This window comes from Aotus nancymaae, unplaced genomic scaffold (genome assembly GCF_030222135.1).
Source record: "Aotus nancymaae isolate 86718 unplaced genomic scaffold, 86718_ANA_hifiasm-v0.15.2.pri h1tg000041l, whole genome shotgun sequence".
Taxonomy (NCBI): domain Eukaryota; kingdom Metazoa; phylum Chordata; class Mammalia; order Primates; family Aotidae; genus Aotus; species Aotus nancymaae.
Window position 1 is genome coordinate 3,308,746 of NW_026988455.1, and position 5,350 is coordinate 3,314,095.

The window sequence follows — 5,350 nt, forward strand, 5'->3', positions numbered from 1 at the left end:
GTTGAGGGAAGATAATGGGTTCAGATTGCATCCGCTGGGACTGTCACTGGCACCTGTCTTCTCCCTCAAGTCTTCCCTGTAACCTGTACCTCTGCCATTTCTGCCAGCTTTCACCAATTACATATGTACAATTTATATATATATATTTTTCTTTGATTGACTATTCTTGTTTTTAAGAACTCTATGACCAGGCGCGGTGGCTCACGCCTGAATCCCAGCACTTTGGGAGGCCGAGGCGGGTGGATCACGAGGTCAAGAGATCGAGACCATCCTGGTCAACATGGTGAAACTCCGTCTCTACTAAAAATACAAAAAATTAGCTGGGCATGGTGGTGCGTGCCTGTAATCCCAGCTACTCAGGAGGCTGAGGCAGGAGAATTGCCTGAACCCAAGAGGCGGAGGTTGCGGTGAGGCGAGATCGCACCATTGCACTCCAGCCTGGGCAACAAGAGCGAAACTCCGTCTCAAAAAAAAAAAAAAAAAGAGAACTCTATGGACACTATCATGATTCCTGCAGAAATCACAGTCTTGGAATAACTATTGCAGGAAGATTGCAATAAGATGAATTTCCCAGGAAGTGGAGGTGGATGTCTGGCTTAATTGAATTTTTTAAAATTTTACTTTAAGTTCTGAGGTACACGTGCATATCTTGCAGGATTGTTGAATAGGTACACACATGCCATGGTGGTTTGCTGTCTCCATCCCCCTATCACCTACATCAGCCATTTCTCCCAGTGTTATCCCTCCCTAACTTCCCCACCGCCCTGCTGTCCATCCCCTACCTCCCCGCCCCCAATAGACCCCAGTGTGTGATGTTCCCCTCCCTGTGTCCATGGGGTCTCATTGTTCAGCACCCGCCTATGACTGAGAACATGCAGTTTGTTTTTCTGTTCTTTTGTCAGTTTGCTGAGATTGATGGTTTCCAGGTTCATCCATGTCCCTACAAGGGACACGAACTCATCGTTTTTTATGGCTGCATAACATTCCATGGTGTGTATGTGCCACATTTTCTTTGTCCAGTCTATCATTGATGGGCATTTGGGTTGGTTATTTGCTATTGTAAACAATGCCACAGTGAACATACATGTGCATGTGTCTTTATAATACAACGATTTATAGTCCTTTGGGTATATACCCAGTAATGGGATCGCTGGGTCAAATGGTATTTCTATTTCTAGGTTCTTGAGGAATCACCACACTGTCTTACACAATGGTTGAACTAATTTACACTCCCGCCAACAGTGTAAAAGTGTTCCTATTTCTCCACGTCCTCTCCAGCATCTGCTGTCTCCAGATTTTTTAATGATCGCCATTCTAACTGGCGTGAGATGGTATCTCAATGTAGTTTTGATTTGCATTTTCTAATGACCAGTGATGATGAGCATTTTTTCATACCTTTCTTGGTCTCATATATGTCTTCTTTTGAAAAGTGTCTGTTCATATCTTTTGCCCACTTTTGAACGGGTTTGTTTTTTTCTTGTAAATCTGCTTTAGCTCTTTGTGGATTCTGGATATTAACCCTTTGTCAGATGGGTAGATTGCAAAAGTTTTTTTCCCATTCTGTTGGTTGCTGGTTCACTCTATTGATTGTTTCTTTTGCTGTGCAGAAACTCTGAAGTTTAATTAGATCCCATTTGTCTATTTTGGCTTTTGTTGCCAGTGCTTTTGGTGTTTTAGTCATGAAGTCTTTGCCTATGTCTATGTCCTGAATGGTTTTGCCTAGGTTTTCTTCTAGGGTTTTTATGGTGTTAGGTCTTATGTTTAAATCTTTAATCCATTTGGAGTTAATTTTAGTGTAGGGTGTAAAGAAGGGGTCCCATTTCTGCTTTCTGCCCATGGCTGGCCAGTTTTCCCAACAGCATTTATTGAACAGGGAATCCTTTCCCCATTGCCTGTCTTTGTCAGGTTTGTCAAAGATCAGGTGGTTGTAGATGTGTGGCATTATTTCTAAGGCCTCTGTTCTGTTCCATTGGTCTATATCTCTGTTTTGGTACCAGTACCATACTATTTTGATTACCATAGCCTTGTAGAATAGTTTGAAGTCAGGTAGTGTGATGCCTCCAGCTTTGTTCTTTTTGCTTAGGATTGTCTTGTCTATGCGGGCTCTCTTTTGGTTCCATATTAAGTTTAAAGTGTTTTTTTCCAGTTCTGTGAAGAAGGTCATTGGTAGCTTGATGGGGATAGCATTGAATCTGTAAATTACTTTGGGCAGTATGGCCATTTTCACTATATCATTTCTTCTTAACCATGAACATGGAATGTTTTTCTATTTGTTTGTGTCCTCTCTTATTTCCTTGAGGAGTGGTTTGTAGTTCTCCTTGAAGAGGTCCTTTACATCCTTTGTTAGTTGTATTCCTAGGTGTTTTATTCTCTTTGTAGCAGTTGTGAATGGGAGTTCACTCATGATTTGGCTCTCCATTTGTCTGTTATTGGTGTATAGGAATACTTTTCCACAGAAATACAAACTACCATCAGAGATTACCACAAACAACTCTATGCACATAAATCATTAAATCTGGAAGAAATGGATAAATTCCTGGACATTTGCACCCTCCCAAGACTAAACTAGGAAGAAGTTGAAACCATGAATGAACCAATAGCAAGGTCTGAAGTTGAGGGAGCAATTAAGAGCCTCCCAACCAAGAAAAGTTCGGGTCCAGACAGGTTCACAGCTGAATTCTACTAGACATACAAAGAGGAGCTAGTACCATTCCTTCTGAAACTATTCCAAACAATACAAAAAGAGGGAATCCTCCCTGACTCATTTTATAAGACCAGCATCATCCTGATATGAAAACCTGGCAGAGACACAACTAAAAAAGAAAATTTCAGGCCGATATCCATGATGAACATTGATGCAAACATCTCCAATAAAACACTGACAAACCAAATGCAACAGCACATCAAAAAGCTTATCCATCACGATCAAGTAGGCTTCATCCCAGGGATGCAAGGCTGGTTCAACATACGCAAAATCTGTAAACATAATCCATCACATCAACCGAACCAAAGACAAAAACCACGTGATTATTTCAACAGGTGCAGAGAAGGCTTTTGACAAAATTCAACAGCCCTTTATGCTAAAAACCCTCAATAAACTAGATAGCGATGGAACGTATCTCAAAATAATGAAAGCTATTTATGACAAACCCACAGCTAATATCATACTGAATAGGCAAAAACTGGAAGTATTCCCTTTGAAATCTGGCACTAGACAAGGATGTCCTCTCTCATCACTTCTATTCAATATAGTACTGGAAGTTCTAGCCAGAGCAATCAGGCAAGAAAAAGAAATAAAGGGTATTCAAACAGGAAAGGAGGAAGTCAAATTGTCTTTGTTTTCAGATGACATGACCGTATATTTAGAAGACCCCATCGTCTCAGCCCAAAATCTCTTTAAGCTGATAAGCAACTTCAGCAAAGTCTCAGGATCCAAAATCAATGTGCAGAAATCATAACTGATTTTTTTTGGTGTCCTTCAGGTTAGGCAGAAAACCTTTTAAAAAATACTCAGGTGAGAGCTGAGTGGGCAGTGGCTCACACCTGTAATCTTGGCACTTTGGGAGGCTGAGGCAGGCAGATCACTTGAAGTCAGGAGTTTGAGACCAGCCTGGCCAACATGGTGAAACCCCATCTCTACTAAAAAATACAAAAATTAGCTGGGCAAAAAAATAAGCTGGGCATGGTGGCATGTGCCTGTAGTCCCATCTACTTGGGAGGCTGAGGTGGGAGAATCTTTTGAGCCCAGGAGGTGAAGATTGCAGTGAGCTGAGATCCCAGCACTGCACTCCAGCCTGGGCAACAGAGTGAGATCCTGTCTCAAACGAAAACAAAAACAAAAACAACTCAGGTGAAATATTTGTGAAAGGCAGAAGTCTGCTGTCCTTTAAAAACAGATGGTTAAACACTACCATTAAGAAAAATTGTTTAAAAGCTGGAAATAAGAAAAAAGTTGGGCAGCATATCCTTGCAGTATCATATAAGGGCATTCTTTCCTTCTTTCTTTTCTTTCTTTATTTCATTTTATTTTTTATTTATTTATTTATTTATTTTTTTTTTGAGGCGGAGTTTCGCTTGTTACCCAGGCTGGAGTGCAATGGCGCGATCACGGCTCACCGCAACCTCCGCCTCCTGGGTTCAGGCAATTCTCCTGCCTCAGCCTCCTGAGTAGCTGGGATTACAGGCACGCGCCACCATGCCCAGCTAATTTTTTGTATTAGTAGAGACGGGGTTTCACCATGTTGACCAGGACGGTCTCGATCTCTTGACCTCGTGATCCACCCGTCTCGGCCTCCCAAAGTGCTGGGATTACAGGCTTGAGCCACCGCACCCGGCGTTTCATTTTATTTTTTTTAGACAGAGTCTTACTCTGTCCCCCAGGCTGGAGTACAGTGGCGTGATCGTGGCTCACTGCAACCTCTGTCTCCCGGGTTCAAGCGATTCTCCTGCCTCACTCTCTTGAGTAGCTGAGATTACAGGCATGGGCCGCCACTACGCTTGGCTAATTTTTGTATTTTTGGTAGAGACGAGGTTTCACCATGTTGGTCAGTCTGATCTGGAACTCCTGACCTCATGAGCTGCCCGCTTCAGCCTCCCAAGGTATTGGGATTACAGGTGTGAGCCACCATGCCTGGCCAATATAAGGGCATTCTTTAACCAATCCACCTAAGGATGTTTTAATTATCTAGGGCAAAGCTGCTCAGTCTTCACAGCAGTGACATTTTGAGCTGGATAATTTTTAGTTGTAAAGAGCTATCCTGTTCATTGTACAATGTTCTGCATCATCTATGGCCTCCATTCACAAGATGCCAGGAGACACCACCTCTGTGACCAAAAATATATCCAGACAATGTTAAATGTACCCTAGGGAGGCAAAATCACCCTGGTTGAGAACCACTGATTAGGGAAAATGCACTTTTAACTTTGTTATTTGCTAATAATAAACATGTTAAGACCGGGTGTGATGGCTCAAGCCTGTAATCCCCGAACTTTGGAAGGGTGAGGCAGGCCACTCACAAGGTCAAACGTTCGAGACCAGCCTGGCCAACATGGTGAAATCCCATCTGTACTAAAAATACAAAAACTAGCTGGGCATGGTGGCAGGCACCTGTAGTCCCAGCTACTTGGAAGGCTGAGGCGGGAGAATTGTTTGAACCTGGGAGGCAGAGGTTGCAGTGAAGTGAGATCGTACCACTGTGCTCCAGCATGGGTGACAGAGTGAGACTCCGTCTCAAAAAACAGAAAAACAAAACAAGAAAAACATGTTAAATGGCCAGAAAGCACTGTATCTAGCTTTAGCTAGCTCAAACTCAGTAGAAGTATATGTTATCTTGCAGATCTTGTTGGGTAG